General features: G+C 30.9%; 1 protein-coding gene across 8 annotated transcripts in view; it reads left to right on the top strand.

Annotated features, from left to right (window-relative positions):
* The window catches only part of LOC113513781 (ephexin-1), a 175,975-nt gene that overhangs the window by 85,920 nt on the left and 67,220 nt on the right, over positions 1-22,835 (top strand). The window contains exon 1 of one of the 8 annotated variants that reach the window (XM_052892050.1): positions 18,542-18,771. The exons of the other annotated variants lie outside the window; for them this stretch is intronic. The gene's annotated coding sequence lies outside the window, so the exon portion shown is untranslated. Of the gene's footprint in view, positions 1-18,541; positions 18,772-22,835 lie in introns of those variants that run through there. 8 annotated transcript variants of the gene reach the window in all.

The following is a 22,835-nucleotide window of genomic DNA, read 5'->3' as shown; positions in this document are numbered from 1 at the left end:
ATATATATAAAAAGTATTATGTAGTGTAGACTTTGTATTCAATCTTGAAGTCAAACATTACGAAAACTGTTTTCATTAAAACAATTAAAGTAATACAAAATTATATTTTTAATAATATATATAGAACAGGTTAACTGAAAAAAAAATTGCATTGTTATATACAAGAGTTGAAACAAAACTATGTCAAAAATGTTTAAATTTAGACGACATCTAAAAAAAATTTAATCAAAATCAGTAAACCCACATATTTTTTTGTTGTGATAAAATACATGAATTGAATTAATATAAATTATAAAATTAACACTAGTTACGGAGTCAGGATTACATGTATTTGATTCATTTATTTTTTTATACGACTTAAAATAGCAAACAAGCTGACGGCCCACCTGATGGAAAGTGGTAACCGTCGCCTATAGATTGTTCAATAAACGTTAAATATGCAACAAAATTTTTATGATGAATTAATCATATTTAACTTAACAACACATGTTTAATATAACACATTGTATACCTATTTAAACTGTCTGTAACTATTAAAAAAAAAACATTGAATACGAATTATAAAAAATATAATGTTTTAAGAACTTTTTCGACAATTATTATATTTATTATGTATTGTAGTTTATATAATATATGTCCGTCGTTTGAATCTTATTTGAAAAATACTTTTTTTTTTTTTTATTGGAAAGGGTATTCTTACAAATTTGTCCCAAAGAAATTTTATCCAAGTTGGAATAAATTTAAATCAAATTAGCTAGGTTTTCCACAATTGAAGTCAGTTGTTTGTGGAATACAATCTTAATTATATCATTGTAATACACAATTATTTAAATAATAATGATAGAATTACTTCAATTATGGTTATTTCAAGAGTTATAACGAAGCCCCTCAAAAATTTGACGACGAAATAAAGTGCATAGTTGCTGGCATACTTTTATAAAGCGTAGGTTTACTTTATAAAATCAAAGGGCTCGACGTATCTCTTATATAAATTTGAATTAATCTTCATTTGTAAACTTATGTAATATACATACATACAGGTAATATTTATTACCAGAAATGTAAAGTAAAATAACTGTTGAATAATACATTTTTTTTTATTAAATAGTATACAGAGAAAGTAGTTTGATAGTGTTTATTCGAGGCATTTAGATAGTTGATGTACTAGTGTCGCTAATACTGGTAGTCTAAAATAAAATACTAGGCACATAGTTAATATTCAGGTGTATTGAAATAATAATTATATTTATTATGTAAGTAGTTAAATAATACATGTCTACTCGACTTATGCACTGAAAGTCATACATAAAATTTTTTGAACACCTGCAATACCAGGGGCATTACGCGCGCGTTGCTGACCCTGAAGAAACCTCTTTACACCCTTTTTGAAGAACCCTATGCTGTAGTCTCTTGGGAAAACCTCGGCAGAGAGCTCGTTCCATAATTCACAGATTGTCATATTTACTGATATTATTTACAACTCCGGTTATATTATATGTGTATTTCCAAAATATTTGTAGTCTATTATTACTTGATTTTTTAAAATTGTATTTCTTTTCATTCTGTATAATTATGTTAAAGTAAATGCTGTGAATATGTAAATGGAAAGGATAAGCTGGACAGAAAAACTAACGAACGAGGAAGTCCTAAAAAGAGTGAACTAGAAGAGAACATTGGTTGAAATAAATAGAGAATAGAAGAGGCAAAATGCTGGGCCACCTTATACGACATGACGATTTTTTTAAGAACATAGTAGAAGGAAAGATAGAGGACAAAAGAGGAAGAGGAAGACCGAGGAATAACTACATGGGACAGATAAAGGAAACACTAGGTGTCATGTCGTATAGGGAGATAAAGGATATGGCCTGGGATAGAGCTGACTGGAGGAAGATGCATGAATTAGTTGCACCGACAAGAGGAAACTCTTAAATGAAAAAAGAAGAAATGCTGTGAATACATTTAATATGCATGTGCATTAATATTGTATTGTATTTAATATTTTGTTATATATATTATAACGCAATATGCTGTTGGTGTTCTAATATAAATAATAAAGATAGCTGGCGACAATGGGTTCGATTCTGAATCGCCATTTTGTATACGTATCTCTTAATATTTTAATTTGGTGTTTACGCAAAATTACTACTTTATAGACCATAATAAATTAAATTTATAATAATTTTGTTTTAAATCTATTAGAAGTTTAGTTCATATTGGTTCTTAAAATAAAGATTTCGGTGCAATATCAAATTGAAATTCCAGTTAGAGATAAATTCAGAGAAATAGAAATCGAGATAATAATCTCTACTTTGCCTGGAAAAGGCATACAATTCATAATAGTACGAATATAATTTCAATTATTTTTTAAATTAAAAAGTTTGAATTCTCGAAAAGGTATATTGTTTGAATAGATTAAGGATAGTACCTAATTTTTTTCATTGAGACTTATAAAATACTAAGTAGGTTCATTTAAACTATTATTTTTTAAATTAAAAAGTACTTAAATACTTAAATATTAGGTATTAAAAAAACGATTATATGAAATTTCATCCATTAAACCGTTTTTTCGATCGAGGTTAATAAACTGCTTTGTTTATCGTAATCAATACAGATATAAAATACAAGGACAAATTGCCTATAGGATTGTATCTAAAATTAAACTCAGTTTAACTGTAATGACAAATCGTCAAGTCAGAACACATGTTTTGCGATCATTATTGACGTCAGCAGAAGACTGATGAAATGGCATTCAAGCTGTAAATGCTGGTTTATTTTTACTTTTTAACTTTGTTTATAAGTGCAACAGTTTTGTGTTTTCTACACAATGCAATGCATTCATACAACAAGCATTATCTTTTATAAACTGCAATTAAAAAGTGTGTATCGATCTATGTACTTATATGTTTGTATATGTAGTTTATTAACAATATCATTTAAACATGAAAAAGAAAAGGAGAAAAAAAGGTTCTTGACTGGCGACCCCGTACAGGCAAACGCAGTTTACGACGACCCCCACTAAATCGAGTCAGTGGATGCAGGTGGCTCAAGACTGCTCATTATGGCAATTTATGGGGGAGGCCTATGTCCAGCAGTGGACGGATAATCGCTGAAATGAAGATAATGAATTTGTACACGAAATATATGGTATATATTAAGAGAATGTTTTGTTTTAACCCGTGTTTCAATATCTACATTTGTATTCACAACATAATCTCTCTGGGGGGAAAGGGATTGTTAGTAATGGAGACTGAGAATACCATTGCTTTTTTTTTTTTGGTTAATTCATGATGAATTCATCATGATGGGCTAACTGGCCTGTTTTCATTCTCATCTATCACCCTTCACTGGTGCTCCGCCAGCGTTCACAATATAATAAAAAAAAAACATAATCTCTCTTACTTTTTATTAAAATAAACAACGTACAGCTACCATATTGCTATTTTGTTTATTGTGCTTGTTATACATTTACTACATTTTTATATTATACCAACTTTCTCCTGTATCACGATTCATTAATTCGAGATACTGTGATTGGTTTGTACCAAATATTCATACTCGTATATGAGTCTGAATGTTATATTTATAATATACAATACCTATCATTGTCAATTTTTAGATTCAAATGTTCAAACAAATTTTTTTTCACTCGACTTTATAAAATGAGGAGATTCTCAATCGGATTGTATTTTTTTATGTTTATTAATAATATTCGACATAACTCCGTCATTTATAATCTAATTTCGAAAATTCGTTTCTATCTGAAAATGTGTGTATCTGTACTTGGTGTAAATGGAATATACAAGCCCTGTATATTAATTAAAATTAATGTCTGTATTTACACTGTTCTGTTAAAAAAATACCTATAGTTACAATAAACAAGGTTAAATAAGCTTTTTCAGATGTTTTTATTCATTCAAAATAATCGTTACAATTCCAGCCGTTCGAAGCTATATCGCTCTTACTATATCATTTATATTGAGCACATTTTATCGATTATCACGTTTCCACGGTGAAATTGATCTCTATGGGTGGCATAAACTTGGATAAAGTCGTTCCATAAATCTCGTACTTGTCATAACTCCATAACCTTGACTTGCCACTTTTACGCGTCCACTTTCAGTTCCAGTAACTGTAATTAATTATTATCTATCAACACTTATTTATAACTTAACGTAACTTTTCATTTATATCTAGAGACCGCTTTGAAGAAAATGCCTAGCGTATTTAATAACAAAAAGCTGTCTTGGGGAAGACATATTATGCTTTCTGTTTGATAAAGTAAAATTACAAAAAGTTTAATAATAATAAAGTGTATGTTAAATAGTATGACTAATAAGGGGAAATATAATGTAGAGTTATGTAATTTTTTAATATTGTTAATAATTTGCACGCCGACATAGAGGCAGAATGTATATGGGAAATGTAAACCTCTTTCATCGAAAACTACCTACATTCTAGCAAAATAAATTCATTTCATTTCATTTCATTTCATTTCATTTACCTGTAAATAGGAAGGCAGTTTATTTTGGAATCGTAGAAAAAAATTAGCAATCGAAAACAAAAGAAATCGACATATCGAAAATTAGATTTTTATATTTTTCTATATTTTAAAAGAGGTTTGTTTCCGAATGATTGCAAATACTTATTAAACTCAAATTTTATCGTCATGTATCATTGAATGGACAATGGAGTCCATTCTGAAGCTCCATTCTCCATCTTTAAAAATACAATTTCAGTTCAATCCTGTAAAGTTACAATGAACACTTTTAATTAAATTTATAACAGATCTGAGATAGAACTACATTAAATTTATATTTTAATGGCCCAAAACGTAATAATTTCGCTATACTACCAAATAATTCTACGAGAATGGTCTTCAGAATCAGCTCCACTAGCTAAAACACAAACATGTACAAAGTTACGTTATCCTTATTTGGCAAGTTACTAGAAATTCTGTATATTCCTTCCCCATGTATACATCTTGAAAGGGAAAAGACAAAACACCTTTCACGGCTGCTACCAGTCCCAATCGATAACTCCGCGCGCTGTTCCGTTGACCCTTCACTTTCCACGGTCCTGCTGAACGGGACATCTAGTACGTTCAACCTTTTAAGGCTAATTGGAATTCATAGGCAGATCGCTAACCTCGCCGGTTGGATAATTGGCTACGATGAGATGAATCTTACCTTTACTGCACGTACATACATTAAGGCCAAATAAACACATGCTATTATGGTCATCTAATTTCCAATTTAATATACATCTATTTCTTCCAAATGTCACTTTAATTTATTTAAAATTAAATGTAATTATTTTTATGTAGAAAAATCATTTACCAACAAATGATTTTTCTTAAACCTCTTACTCTTTTAGACATTTTCGACCGACTTCATCTACTTGTTTATTAATAATGATTCACATGTACTAAATATATATATGTACATATCCTTTTTTAGCAATAACTATTTATATAAATAACAGTAAGTATATAATATTTTCTATAGACATTGAATAGCTGAAGACACATCCAAATTAAAAAAGAATGAGCAAAGAATTTAAGAATATATATCAAATATATTAGTTTAGTACAAATATCAATCTTATATAAGACGTTTCTTTCTAAATCAAAACAATGTATGATAACTCTCTTATAATAAACTTTGTTGAAAAAGTTTTACAAGGAGAAGTAAATTGTAACAAGTAAATAAATACCAGCAATATTTTCCCCAAGAATAGGTAACAACTTTACAAAAAGAACTAGGTATTACAGCAATGCAATATTAATTACTGTGAGCAGTGTGCAGATACGTAAGGTAATTAATAAAAAATGTGACAATAGAATAGTAATTATAGGTCGTAGTAGGTTTTGTTGGATTACATAAATGTGTTCCAATCTTTGTGTGCAATTTTAATGCTCTTGATGCATCTGAACTAATAGCAAGTAATGAAGATATATACGATTATAATATACGATTGTTTAGGAATTAATTTAATATAAAATTAATTGGTAATTACAAAAAGTATTTAAGAAGAGTTTTTAGAGGACATGATCGCCGTTCCGGTTCGTAGCTAACTCAAAGGATGTCTCTGGCAATCCAATATTGAAATGCTGCAAGTGCTGTGGGGACCTTTGAATTGGGTGCAGATCGTAAATATTATTTTAACTAGTAGTTAATTTAATTTATTTTTGTTTAAGTTAGTTTGATAGTTACATATATAATTTATAACGGATATATGTTTTGTTTTGAGTACAGAAGGGAAAAAATATTGGGACACTTAATGCGACACGACGAACTTATGAACATTATAATAGAAGGTAAGATAGAAGGAAGGAGGGGAAGAGGAAGACCAAGGCATAGTTACATCAGGCAGTTCAAAGAAAGGGTTGGTGTCTGTTTGAAATGAAATTTTTTAAATGAAATTTATTTAATTGTTATAAAAGTAGTACATAATGTCGTGTCGTATCAAGAGGTGAAAAGACTCGCTATAAATCGTAGTGAGTGACAAGAGCTCCACCGACAAGAGCGCAGCTCTTAAATAGAATAGATAGATGTTTGTATTGTATTAATTTCTTAAATAAATGTTATTAATCTTACTGTAGAATAAATTAAGACAAAAAATTCGAAAATAAAAATATGTATCATTAAAAAACAAAGAATTTTTTTATTAATTTAGTTAAATTATAATCCATATAACGAAGTGCAATAAGCATGATAATGTAGGCGCGTGATACAATCGTAAAAGTGAAATATGACTAGTGTTTATGAATAAGTATGTGTTGTAGACGATTTTCAGATAACACACGGACAAAGTTAATGGCAACAGGTAGTAATCAATTTTAATCAACCTATCATCGTTCTTGTTAATACAAAGTTTCCCAACGCGGTTTACGATGATTTTATTTCTTCTTACTAGAGGCGTCGATGAAGCAACCGTGTTTAGCTTATTTCATACTGTATTTACAATCTTACTATCATATCTACTTAATAATTATTCGAGATGTGATCTAAATTGAGGTTCTTAAGAAATATTATTGTTTTTTTTTTTTTTTTACTTGGAAAATAAATTATAAAAGCCTACAGGCAAGCCTATGTACATTTGTTTTTTTACTGTCATATATCTGTATGTATTATTACTGTCTACAACAATTTATAAATAAGTAATAAAAACATTAAAACCAACATTTTTTAGTTGAAATTCTTACAATATTAAATATTATATATATACATATTAGTATACAAACTTAATAAAAATATTATTGTAAGATTAGATGCAGCACTTGTTTCTGCGACTACGTGCGACTACTACTTTCGACTCAATGCAACGACGAGCTATGAGAATTGTCGATGATCCCATGCTTGCAAGCGGTATTGAACCCTTAAGTCTTAGGAGAGATTTTACCTCACTCTGCGTGTTCTACCGCTTGTACAACGGATGTGCTCAGAGGAATTATTCAATATAATGCCTACGGTCACTTTCTATCATCGTACGGCTCAGGAATCAATCAACAGGAAGTTCACCCTCATGCCTAAATTCAGCCTAAATGGTCGCGTACAACGCGGTTTTAGAGATGTTTTCTCCCACGAACACTCAGGTTATGGAATGAGCTCCCTGCCAAGGTTTTCCCAAGAGACTACAGCATGGGGATCTTCAAAAGGGGGCTAAAGAGGTTTCTTCAGGGTCGGCAACGCACGCGTAATACCTCTGGTATTGCAGGCGTTCATAGGCTACGGTAACTACTTACCATCAGGTGAGCCGAATGCTTGTTTGCCACCTCAGTGGTATAAATAAAAAGCTGAAAAATTTAAAGAAAAAGTTTGATAATTGCTAGAATACACAGACTTTCATTAACAACTACAGCCATATTGCAACTTATGTTTCTTCTCTAAACGAAGCATCATAAGGTCAGTCCTCCGTGCCAAATGTTAGTTGTTTCGTACGTAATAGTGGTAGTAGAGTTAAACATAAATAAACCAATGTTGTCTTGAAAGATTACTTTCAGCAATAATACCGCCCTAATGTACTTATACAAATGTATCGTTACATTTATTGTCTTGCTTATTTTCTATATTGTATAATACAAATACAGTATACTCACTCACGCTCAATAGATATTTTATTATTACATATTATAAAATTAAAAATATGTATGTGCACTATGTACATAATCCTATTGTGTTGTAACCCTACATTAAACCTATAGTGGAAATCTAGCTAACCCAGTTTTTCATGAATTGCACAAACAATTATTTACTTGCCCACAATTCACACATCATTGTGACTCTTGCATATGGCTGCAATTGTAATTACAACATGCAAAGTACGTCAAACCCAATGCACATATGTATAATAACCGCATATGCGTACGATTTGCAATATTTCATTTCTTAATTACTATTTCTTAATGTGAATAGAGCAGGAACGCAAATTGCATATACCTACTTTTTTATTGCAGCTCAATCACTTTAATAAGTTGATATACAGCTTATAAGGGTAGTTATAGACTGTTGCGGATGAATCAATGTCCTGTCATATCACATAATTATCACAACGTAGATCTATGTAAATGTACCCATGGTGCTGATTATTGATGTCTGTAGGCGACCATTACTATTTATCATCAAGTGCACAGTCAGTTTGTTTACTATTTCAGATCAATAAAAAATATATCAACTTTAACGTTCGTAGAAAATTTGTTATATCATGTATGAACATGCAATTATCATATATTTAAATTATCGTGACTTTATATTCTACTATACTATATAATTATTCTACTTTTCCTATTTTAAAAGAGGCAATAATTGTAAATATATTGCTGAAAGTGGCTCCCAACGCCGTGTTGCTAGATTAGGTATATTTTTATGTAATTTGTGGTAAGATAATTGCCTTTTTTGAAGCAAACTTGGATAATTATAGAATTGTTGAAGAAAATTTTAGAAAAAAAAATTTTTGTATTTTTTTATATAGTTTTGTTATTTGTAAACTTTATATAGAATTGTAGAAAATATCACTAAGTCAAGAAGATAACATTAAGAGATCAGCACAGGATCGTCGCTCGTATAGTGGTTCTTGGTGAATCGTAGTGGAAACGGACAAAGGTAAAGGACGAATAAAGGTAAAGAAAAACGTATTAAATTGGTGAAAAAAAAATTTAGTTTTTTTTTATACAACTTAGAATGGCAAACAAGCTGACGGCTCACCTGATAGAAAGTGGTAACCGTCGCCTATAGACATGAGCAGTACCATGGACATAACAGAGTATACTGTTTCGCCCATGATACCCTCCATGCGTTGCCATTCCTGAGAACTCAGGTGTTATTCCTCTGTACCCAGTAAATTCACGCCATATCCCACCCTTCAAACCGAAACACAGCCATGCAAACACAACTGCTTCAAGGTTGAAACACGAATGGGACAGAGGTACCCAAGCAATCAACTTTTGTACAAAGTCTCCCTCTGGTAAAATAAGAAATTGTATTCACCAATACAACCTAACCGTTTCTTGTGGCAGTCCGGACAATGAATAATTCTGATGATTCAGCAAATTATTATATTGTTAAGGGTGTATTAAGTTTTAACATTAAAATAATTAAATACAACCAATTTCACTTCTCATCGTCATTCATTTTACTAGATAAAATATAACATAATAATTATTACATTTGTATTAAATTCTATATCAATTTTCTAACACGATTTATATTTCAATTTCCTTCACATAAATTCATCAGTGATCGATAAAGTGATGTCTCAAATGAAAGACGTAATGAAGCGCCGGAGCGTTACTACGCGATGATCGATTGTCACCAGGAAGGAAACCTTAGTGTGACCAGCGGATCCGGTCGCTTCCTTCTACACCGGGCTTCCTATAAGCACATGTAACGTAATCCTAACTCGCGACCAATTCGATTCATTGACCTAATCTGCCTTATTTTAAAGGCACGCTAGTACTTGTAACACTATTAAATACTATTTTTAAAATATGCAGCGTAATTGAATTTATTACGACAGTACTCTATGTTCTTATTAGGTTTGTTTAATTCAATATAAAATCAACTTTATTCAAATAAATTTGTTTACAAGCACTTTTAAATAGTCATCTTTTTTTCTAAATCTGCTGCAGGATTCTACAGTACAGTACTATGGATATCCGAGAATATACCGTAACGCGCATGATACCCTTCTGATACCCTGATGATAAATCTTACAGCTGAATTTTTATTACTTTATCTTATTTAAAGAAATATATTATATTTTTCTAGACAATTGTTTCCAAATTTATTTCAACCTTGATTTGTCTCCTAGCATTGAAATAAATCCGTTTCCGATTTCGGTAATTTTCAATCTTTCAGACGTCGAATAATTTCTGTTTCTATACGGGGCTCCATGACACTCCCATTACCGTTTCAACAATTTGACCTTTATAGGAAGTCGACAAAAACCATGCAAATCGTTTGACCGAATGCAATTGATTTTGCGTTAAATTTTATATTAGGTAAGCTGTAGGTACGGTCAATTTTATTGATATTATTATAAATATAGCATCAAGTATAGATGTGTATAAATTTGTTTATAATTTAGAATTTGTTCCACGAAAAAACTTCCGACTTCAATCGTGGCAAATCCAATTTTTTATTTAAAATCTAATCTACTGAACCGATTTTCATATAATTGAGATCAATCTGAAAGGATGTACTTTCAGATAAGAAAAAATCAAAATCGGTTTATAAATAGGGGAGTTATGAAAAAACAAACAAAAAATACAACCAAATTAAGAACGTTTTCCTTTTTTAAAGTAGTTTAAAGAAACTAACACTGGGAGGTCAAATGCATCTTGTCTATCTTTTATAACTTCTAAGCTGTATATAGCATTAAGTTCGACTATAATATTATTTTCTAACTCAATAGTTACGCAAAAAATACAATAATTATATTTTTATAACAATTAATACTTGCCAAGTATCTAATTTTAGTATTATGGATACCTTAAAACCAACACCAGTACATCTCAGGAATACAAATATGGAAATTTATTTTGTGATACACACCTCAAGGTAAATATAAAGTATTAGTTAACAAGGTATTAACTATTGTAATAATTCTAATTATAAACATAATATTTACTTGACAAGTGGAAATAGATTAAACTAAATATACCAACGATACAGAACAAAACAAGAAAAAAGCTAAACATAGTAATAAAAATAATTTTAGAATGCGCCAATGTTCATCAATGGAGTAATCAATGTCCTCTACCCAAAGGTTGTCTGGAAGAGATTGCTTAGCGATAAGGCCGCCTTTTGTATCACTTCTCATTAATATTTACTGTATTTGTTATTTCTCTTTTTACTTGGTGCAATAAAGTGTAAATAAATAAATAAATAAATAATATTTTCTATTAATAGTCACTCATGTTTGTACTGTTTATGTCATTAAATGCAGTTCAAGTTTAATACAAACTTTTTTTCTAGGTAAATAGATATTCATTATTGTTTCCTCTAAAGATTAGAATAATAAACTTATTATAAATACAAACAATTACAAGAAAAGATTCCACCAAGAAAACAATGGACGACCTTATCGCTATGAGCGATTTCTTCCATTCAACCTTTAGATGGAGAAAAGTAATTATAAACAGTTTGACTAAGTAGATTTAAATTTAAAAATCTACGCAAGATCAACATAGAAAATTATTCATGAATGCAGTTGTACAGAGATTTAGATAAATATTCTGACATCAGTAAGAATGTAATAAGAATACACTAAGCTAGTTTTCAATAAAGAAAAATGTTGAAGATACTACTCATAAATATAGGATTATTTTTGGTGCATGATAATGGAATAGTGGCTCCGCTTGCGCTAACGGTATACACTGGCAGAGCAGGATGATAGGTGAGGATGAAAAGACAGGTCAGTCAGTTCATCGTGATGAATAATCCTGGAATTCAACACTATGGCTTCCAGGGGGGACCACGCCGAGGTCGACCTGATAGAATATATTGGGACTGGTAGTCGGCATTATTAACAATCCCTTCCCCCCTCCCCCCTGAACATAGGAATCTGCGGGTCTACCATAAAATGAAATCCGAAATTTCGGACTTAATTTCGTGTTTTTGTTTATACCAAAATCGGACTAAGGACTAATAAATGGAGTTTAACATTTCGTTCGTCATACATCCTATCATAAAAGTCCAAATGAACGATATTTTAACATTTTTAATATTTCCAAACGGCATTTATTATGTAATTTTAACATCAAATTTGTGTTTCGTTTGGCTCCGAAATTTCGGAAAACATTTCATGGTAGGCCCTCTGGTCTCAACCGTTACAAAATTTTAACATCTTGTAATATATAATTATTACATTTCACTAAGCTTACTTAATATAAAAAAATGTATAAATAATGATTGAAAGGGAAGGTCACAAACATCGTTAAGTGATGTAAATAAAAATATTAAAAATCATTACTCTCTAGGCGTGGTCAAGTGGCCTATTATGCGTAACATTGAATTATTCGTTACCGAATGAGTCAATAGAATTGTACGGTCACGTCGATCAAGCACAAAATAGAATCACGATGCCTCATTAGTGATCTCGAATGAGACATGAGCAGTAGGCTGGCATTTTACTGTCTGTTTAACCTCTATTAAATGTCATATCTATATCATTAAATATACTATTAAATATAATGTAATTAATTTATTTTGTCTAGTTTCTTTGTTTAAAATATATTACAATATTGTACACCGCTCCACCCGCTGACATTGATGCTCCTTTCCACTTTGGGTTTGTTGGAAGAGAACTCTATTAGAGTTAAGCTCGCCTTTGTACATTTGATTACCTCTGTCATATTTTTATAAATAAAATAAAATTAAAATAAATAAAATTAATAAAATTAAAGTTTACGATTGGCATAGGTAATTAATGTATATATTAATCTTGAGTCGGTAAAAAAGCTTAACTGTGGAAAGTTTCGGAAACTCAGATTAACAGACATTTATATATGAACCTGAACGCGGTCATAAAGTTTCTATTTTTACGTTATTTTATCTTTTACGTATCTTTAAAACTCACGCTGTAATCTCAATTCGATTAGTCAAAAATCAAACCTGGTAAAAAAAGTCACTACTAAGGATGATTAATGAAAAAGACCACATGTAAATGAGATGAAATCGAAATAAAACACTCTAGATGTTCATTCTGGAACACAACTCTGAAAATGTAATCCAATTTCGTTCAACAGTTTTTACGTGATGGCATAAACATACAGACATAATGAAATTATTTTGATAATCATCAAATCATTATTAAACTAATGATTGCCTTGTATTTGTGTAGTCCATGGAGATGGGGCACTGGTGACTTTTAACACAGGTTCTTCAAAACCTACTGCAGGCACCAGTCTCTCACAAAATTGGTCTTACATATTTAATTGTACCTCAAGTTGTTACTTTGTACAACCTTTTATTAAGAGAAAATAAATCATTCAATCATTGTTTTAACTTCCCTTATTAAGATTACTTATTTATTTATTTTTTATTTATTCATTATATATATATATATATATATATATATATATATATATATATATATATATATATATATATATATATATATATATATGTACATGGCAGACTTAATATTAAAAGCATTCTCTCCTAGTCAACCATATGGAAGTGTCAGAATACTCGAATGCGGTACTAGTAATTATTGATATACATATATACTTAAATTACATATATAAACGAATAAATATATATAATGAACAAATATACTTACACATATATAACAAATACTATATTATACACGAAACTGAGAATAATATAAAGTACTTACTGATCAGATAAAAATACTTATATAATTTTTTTCTTAAATTATTTATCTTTATATATCTTTATCTCCAATGCACAAACATCGCCTAGTTACAGTGTTATTATGTGTAATGTATACATACAATTATTATTGTACTGTTAAGCCCGGTGTGGCGTGCCTCTATCTTGTAAAAACCTTCAAATAAATCACTGTGTGAATAATTTATAATAACGTGTACATTCTCGTAACAGTTGGAGGATAATTATTGTATTTTTCTCGCTTGTTATTACCTAATACTGATACTTAGTCTGCACTCGCTCCCGGCTTCACTTGTTCTTTGCACAAATATAATAAAACATATATTATTTTAATATATTTATATAAATAAATTACCTTAAGATTGTCTTGAAAAGATTGCCCTCAGCAATAAGACCGCCTTACTGTACTTATACAATTGTATCGTTGTGTTTGTAAATTGTCTAACTTATTTCCTATATTGTATAATGCAAATAAAGTATACTCATTCGTTCATAAATAAATAAATATCATATACATTAAAAGTAATGTTTATATATTATAGTAATTATTTTAGTATGTTACAATAATTAAGCCACATATTTTTCAACACCACTGCCCATCATACGCTTTCTGTTTCTACCTAATAGTTAGCTGGTAGAGAATATCATATGGCATTAAGCTCTCTACTTGTACAAACTTTTATCGTGCAATAAAGAATAAAAAAATAAAATAAAAGTCAGACGCGCTTTTTAATGTCAATTAGTTTTTTGTTTATCGGAATAAGATATAAAATTACATGATGTGTCACATAATATACATGAAAGACATAAAGATATTACAAGTATATAGTTCGTTATCAAAGTTACTCCGAACCCTGAAAGTCTTAATGTATAACAGTATCATCAGCTACTCGCGATCCTTTCCAGTAGCTCAGCAAAAGGACTGACTGATTTGAAGCTGCTAGTTGCTCTGCTGTGAGAACTATGCTTTTTTTTATACAACTTAGAATGGTAAATAAGCCTACCTTATGGAAAATGGTAACCGTCGCCTATAGACACGAGCAGTACCATGGACATAACAGAGTATACTGTTTCGCCCATGATACCTCCCCACGCGTTGCCATTCCTAAGGACTCGGGTGTTATTTCTCTGTACCTTGTAAATTCACGCCACGCAAACACAACTACTTTACGGTTGAAACACGAATGGGACAGAGGTACCCAAGCAAACGACTTTTGTACAAAGTCTCCCTCTGGTGCATTCTTGGAATTATCCTCTGTGATAGACGGCAAAACGAGGAATTTTTCAGCAGAAGAATCAATCTTTTTATAGTTCCACATGTCAGTAGCCAATGTGCCATAAACCCGTGACGTTGCTTGAAGAACCTATGAGAAAAAGACTTTGAAAAAGAGAAAAAAACCAGAGGGAGACTTTGTACAAAAGTCGATTGCTTGGGTACCTCTGCCCCATTCATGTTTCAACCGTGACGCAGCTGTGTTTGCATGGCTGTGTTTCGGTTTGAAGGGTGGGATATGGCGTGAATTTACTGGGTACGCAGGAATAACATCTGAATCCTCAGGAATGGCAACGCATGGAGAGTATCATGGGCGAAACAGTAAACTCTGTTATGTCCATGGTACTGCTCATGTCTATAGGCGACGGTTACCACTTTCCATCAGGTGGGCCGTCAGCTTGTTTGCCATTCTAAGTTGTATAGAAAAAAAAAAGACGTCTCGATTTCAATAGACACCATATAAATAAATGTAGAGCGACTTCTCACTAGATACAAGTGACGACTTCAAATGTGTTATAGGAAGTTGACAGATGCTGGTGACTCGAGACCATTTTTTGATTTTTTAGGTGTGGCTGAAATGATAATGATGGTAGTTTCATTTTAAAAAATAAAAAATATTGTCGTCCACGCAAATGAAAACAACAAAGAACATACATAAGCCGGTAATTACACGTTATGTTATGTGAAGCAAGCCGCTATGACCCACATACCTCTGTAATTGGATGTGTCGGTCGCTATCGCGGCCTACCAGTACTACTAGTCTTTAGGGCTTTGACATATGAGCTGACGATCCGTATGGCTGGCTTTTAGTATTGTAATCATTACTATCCTAATTAACTGATTGGCTTGAAAAGGTACTTTAATTCCAGCCTGATTTAAACATGAATGTAGTTGATACACGACAATTAATTGCTGCTTTATGGTAGTAACAGTCGGTCATCAAGGATGAAGGAATTGTTAGTACTACAGACCAGTCCCGTTGCTAGCAATATACCCTGTTTAGTCCCCCCTCCCCCTTTAGGCTAACTGAACTGCCTTTTCATTTTCATCTATCATTGCTCACTGGTGCATGCCAAACTGTACCATTAGCGCAAACAGGGTTCCAATTCTATTATGATCCAGTAAAAAAAAAAACAAACACTAGGGGAAGAAGACATTGTCAATAATGGAGATTGGTAGCTCCATTATGAGCAATACACTCCATCAGGTGGATCTCTTCACGTTTCCCCCTGGAAACCATCGTGCTCAGTTTCAAGTGAATTCACGATGGACTGACCTGCATTTTCATCCTTACCTATCATCTCTTACCAGTGCCCTGCCAGCGTATACCGTTAGCGCAGGCGGGGTTACCATTCCATTATCATAACATAAAAAAAAAAATAGTCGATCACTTTAAGTAACCATTGTATGTACTTTGGAAAATTATACGACACTATACCATGTGTAGAATGCTTTAGAACATCTTCAGATAATAATAATAATTATTATTATTATTATTTCTATTACAATAGCACTTCATTTGTACATTTTACAAAATCGAATATATATATAGACCGTCATTGGAAATGGACAGAATCCGTACTATGATACCCTGTGTTACGGTATTCTGGCCCCTGACTATACCAAGAATAGATAAAGAAACCATATTGTTGAAAGTAATTATAAAAGTCTAAAAATAATAACAATAAAATAAAATATGCCTGCCCTTTTCTATCTGTTCTCCTTTAACTAAAGGTTGTCTGTAAGAGGTTGCCCTAGTGATAAGACCGCCTTTTGTACCTTTATGTGTATATTTCAATCTGTATTTATGTTACTTTATATACTTTTATATACTATATGTTGAATTAATCACTTGTCATTGTATATTTTTATTTATGGTACAATAAAGAGTTAAATAACAATAATAATAATAAAAGGCACAAGATGATAAAGAATATAGGTAGGTAGTATCTCAAACAGTACTTCAGGTGAGATAACGACAGTAACGGTACAATGGTACTTTATAATTACAATCACACTTCACAATCACCAACAATAGAATCTGAACCTGAAACCTTTCGTCCCCATCTATTGTCGATTCTTAGAGCTATATGGTCGGCCTATTGCTAGTTCCACTTGCTTAAGTTTAGGCTATATCAACAATTTAATTTTTATTTCAGATAGGACTTCTTTTGTGTATTTTTTTCGGTTTTTTTTTTGTAATTATTATTATTATTTTCTGTATTGAATTTCCTTGTATTGCAATGAAGGACATCATCATCAGCTACCCTTATCTCATTTATTATTTGGGGTCGGCGTAATATGTTTTTTTTTTATCCATATGACAAAAAGATTTGTCTTATAGTTTTACAAACGACCGCCTGCCATAATAATAATAATGCAATGAAAGGCATGTAAATCGAAAAAATATATTGTGGGTAAATATTAAAAAGTTTTGTCCGGAAAGCAGCACGTGTAATTTAGCCCTAAACAAAGGTCACAGCCGAAGGTTTAAGTTATTGTTAGCTGGGTAATAGCTATCGACAATGGTGGTAATATATAGGGCCACATTAACCTAACAGTTAATATTTTATAAAAGTATTTTTTTCAGACTATTGTAATCTATAGACCGAAAAATAGTTGTATAAAATAGAAATACTATAATAATTATTGACTCTTATACAGTACTATGTATTCTATTGATTAAATATAAAACACTAATTGTATAGCTAGGTTTTGCTTACGTAAATCAGGGTAAAACCTATCCTATTATATATATATATATATATATATATATATATATATTGCACTAAAACATACAGTAACAACAATAAGTTAATAACAATGTTAGCAAAGGCGAACTTATCTCTAAAAGAGATTTATTCCAGTCAACCTAACCTTTTTTGTCTGTGTATAAAATTTCTTTAGTTTCAATGTTTAGTGTTGATTGACAAACAAATAGCCAAACATCATTGTAAACTGTCACATTTGTACCAAGTGTATTTGTTTTATTTATTTGTTAAGTCCTGAGAAAAAAATCACTTATAATAATAATACAAATCTTTTCACTCTACTATTTTTATTTCCAAACTATCACAAAATGATTTTTTATACAATTCGATTATACCCCATATAGTAATTAACGTGACGTACACTTTCAGTCACTGACCCCAAAATGATTTAAAACTGACGTCTTATTTAAATCGCAGACGTCCACTTGCTACCTGGGACATTTTGTTAATGTGTTTGCCATAAAACTTTGAGAAGATTGCAAAATTATAAACACATGTTCAAAATTACGGTTGCCTTTGTAATATTTGCTACTAACAACTTTATTTAATGAACTTACCGGACAGGTAGTAAAAGGTTTTATTGTTATAAAGAATTCAATCAGTTGGGTCGTCGATACCGTCCGCTTCACCTATTTCCGAGTAGGTCAAACTCAGAACCAGCGCGATGTTGGACGCGGTCGCACGTGTGTGCAGTGTGCAGTCAGAAAACCACACGCAAAGCGACCGTTTTAGTTCGCTAATAATATAACTCTTGCTTAAACATATCCGCTATTTTTAATGTTATTCATCATAACAGTGGTCTCAGTTAAGTTGAAACCGAATCAGTGCGTTGTGCTGTGTGTGTGCCTGTTAACGGATTTCTGTATTAACACAGGTATGGAAATTTATTTTTTACTTCGGAATGCATCGACGATTTGAAAGTTTATTAATTTACTATCAATTCAATTTTCTCTAAATGTCTTAGATTTTATATTACATCAGTTAGATATTCGCGTAAAACATGATGTTATTTTAAATTGCACGCGTGGTACTAAATTGATTTTTATTGGTTATTATTTATTTAAATAACACGTTGTAATTATGATGCACACGCAATCGTGTCTATAAATCCACCTATTTTAAGACCAAACTAAACCAGTTATAGCTAACATAAACGAAAATAATTATAGGAAATATTTTTTTTATTCTAGCTATAGAATCCACCATCTATGTATGTATGTTACATCGCAATATTAGCAGTTTTAACGTTAATTCTATATCTAAGTCTGTTATTCAACTATTGAATTTGTTTAAACTTAAGAACATTGATTTTATTATAATTCTCTATAAACAGTGAAAGCACTGCCAGGGTACATTAAATACACAACAGTAGTTCAAATTGTTTTACCAATTGAGCACATGGAAGTGTATAGTCTTCATATTAATTTCTTAAGTTTTATCAGATGTTAAATTTTAATATTATAAAGGTACAATTTATTGTTACCTGAAAAGAAACAAACAACGATTCGCCATTATTATTGGAGATGTTTATGTTTGGAAGGAAATAAATTTATTTGTTTTTTGTTTGAGCTAACCTAAAACCAATATCTGTAACACGTTATTTTTATTTACCTATTATATTTTGTCTCTAGTAATTACTCTGTAAAACACTAGTGACTAGAAAATTATATTATTAATTATAAGTCCGCCATCGTACTCATTATTTTTTTGAAAACTCAGTACCTATCCTGTAATTTAATACTTTATTGTGTTACAAACAAACAGTTGCAATAATTTTCTTTAAAATCACTTACACAGTAAAGAAGGTAACGCCCTTATTCATAAAAACGAAAACGTCCTTCAAACCTATTATAACTATTAAAATGTTTTGTCACTTTCTTTCCAATTGAAAATTTAGTGCAAAAGAAAAGGACAAAATACTTTAATAGTTAGAGTTATAAGACTTTTTTGTGAAATAGGGGCTTATTATTTATTATTAAATAATAATAATAAAGTTTAAATACCCACAACAAATAGATTTTTTAAATTTAAAATCTAATATTTAATATGAACAGTTAATTCAATTCAATAATCAATTGTTACAGTATTCTTAAAACAATATACTGTTGACAATGATAACGAGGATCAAGTTATATTTAATTATGTCAAACTACTTTTATTTAAATTGCAACTACAAAACAAAGAGAAGCCTATGCAGTATTTTCTATCTACAACGTCCATTATGCGACGGTCGGCTCGTTATCAGCTTATCATTCCGCTCCGGAACATCAATTATAGTGGAAACGGGTGTTAAACTATGCAATGCTTAAGTATTAAGGTCGAACATGGTCACGCACTAGCAACTCCTGTTATTACCAAGCAAACATACAACATGAAGTAACACCACTGTAACCCATGCAATATCTTCTGTATGATCGGCGTTACGCATACGATCAGACACCCATAAATCAATTGATAAAGATATGCCTTATTTTTAATGGATAGGTGAAAGAGTTTCGGTATCTACATTGAGAAATATTTGTCTAAACGCTACGTGCTCGAGAAAGCCTATCAAGGCAACGGTCATATTCATTCGAAATAGATGGAACCTTAAAAGTTTACTTTTATGGTTCCATCTATATTATCATATTAAGAAGCAATCCTAGTAAATTCTAATTTTGAAAAGTCTAAAACCATCAGAAAATTCATCATTATCTAACAAGTTTGATAGCTAATGCGACCAATATTGTAACAGTGTGTAAAAATGTCCTGTCTGCACGGACCATAAATATAATACTATTATACCGTATAACTTATTTATTTTTAGTCCAAGGCATAAACAGTTGGAATCCGGAAGTCAGGGAAAAACAGATTGCAATTGTGTTCTCCTCTGTACTTCTAAAAATGCTTTCAAATAGTGAATAAAAACAGCAGTAATGCTATTGTTATGTAACAGAAATTGATATTACTTTTTAATAAGTCTTGTACATAAACGCTTATCACATTGTTTTTATTAAATCAACATGCACGTGCATTCAGAACTTTCTACAGGATATCGACTAAGTATGAATTAAAATTTATAAAAAATGTACACATTTGTAACTTATTGATATCCACTGCTTCGTATGCGTGGATTTAAGAAGTAGGAAAACAAAATAGATCACTTCTGTGAAATCTGGAAAAACCACATCTAATTTGGTGCAATAGTTTTTGCGTGTTACCTGAACAAACATACAGACAAACAGGTAGTCAACATTTCTAAAAATTATTATTTTGGTTACTATTGCACTTATTAAGACCCCTCATATCAATTTATCTTAAATATTTTTCATATACAAACATCGTTCAGTTACAATTTAACTACATTAGTAAGATTTAATTACATAAAATCCTTTCTCAATGACTCTTATATCAAAATGTTTAAAAATTCCTATAACATATTTTCCTATAATACAATTAAATGTTATTGGTTTTCCCAGAACTTTTTAAACGTATTTGTGCACGTATCATTGCTTACTAATAGCTGTGCCATGCATAAAACAATAAGATTCCATCAACAAGGATAAAAGCATTATAAATACCATGAATTTATCTGGCAAGGTATTTACTGCATTGTCTCATTTAACAATACAGATTGTACAACTCCATTCATCCGGCTATTTTGTACACTTCACCTTGAATTTACCTTTCTATCTTCTATTGAACTCTCGTAAACAGATAAGGAGATTTGGTATTTCTTTCTTCACTTGCTCGGGTTTTTTCCTTTCTATAGATTTGTTATCTCTAAAGCCTTTTTGTGTTAGCTTGTAACTACAAGCAATATCTATTTGTTTACTAGTAAACTTTATTGCTATATCTTTATTCTATATTGTACACTAAAAGGGATTGTATCCATACATAAACAAGGGCGAGCTTAACTCTAAAAGAGTTTTTTCCAGAAAACCCAATATGAGATAAACTGACAGTTTATTACTAGTTACATCCATACATCTGTACCAATCGGCTTAAATGTTATTGATAAAAATGAATAAATAAAATGTCTATACAATTGAAAACACCGATAGGTATAAATAAACGAATAAAAATATATATCAGTAATTATGTATAAATACATAGATATATATTATATATAATACACAAATATAATAAGTACGTACATCGACACTGTGAGAGGTAATAATCATTCAACCGCGATTTGAAGATCCCAATCCTTGAGCTATTTCTAATTTCATGAGAAAGTGTGTTCCATAATCTAATTACAGTCACGACAAAAGAGTCTAAATACGCTTGACCAGAATGAATCGGAGTTCGTAATAAAGAACGATTAAGAGTCCTAGTACTCGTATTGCTTTCCGCCGGATACAGAAAGTTAGACCGCTCACAAAGATATGTTGGTGTAATGCAGGATATTATAAAGAAAAGAGACTATGTCTCTTTTATGTGTATATTAAGTCGGAGCTGGAAAGGAAGCCATTTTACTGCTTTTTGTAGTGAGAGACATGGTCGAATTTGCATAATCCAAATATACAAATACAGAGATTCAGGAGACCTTGTAGTTTGTTCTGAAGCTCAATAGTGGCATCAAGAAAATAACAAATATTGTGGTTATAATATACAGATATAGGCCCAATAACAGATATATTAAATATTAGTATAATATCTCAAATTAATATAGATATCGAATTGCTATGGGCGATATTGGAATGGTTAATGATCTTCTTTTACGCTATCAATGTCCAGAGGAACTCAAAATGTAGATATCAGCGATACCAACATTACCCATGCCTACTAATAATTATGTTAAAGATCTTACATATACAAACCTTTCAAACATTTGTAAATTATTTTGATGCTATTTATCTAACGTAACCATCGATCTGTTTGTAAACTTAATCGTAGTGTATTTATATTATATAAAAAATTCTTACGTCGTATAATGGTATTATATATTGCTTGCTT

This window comes from Galleria mellonella, unplaced genomic scaffold, assembly GCF_026898425.1.
Source record: "Galleria mellonella isolate WM207_F2 unplaced genomic scaffold, CSIRO_AGI_GalMel_v1 utg103, whole genome shotgun sequence".
Classification (NCBI taxonomy): Eukaryota; Metazoa; Arthropoda; class Insecta; order Lepidoptera; family Pyralidae; genus Galleria; species Galleria mellonella.
This window is presented reverse-complemented; position numbering and strand designations above follow the sequence as displayed.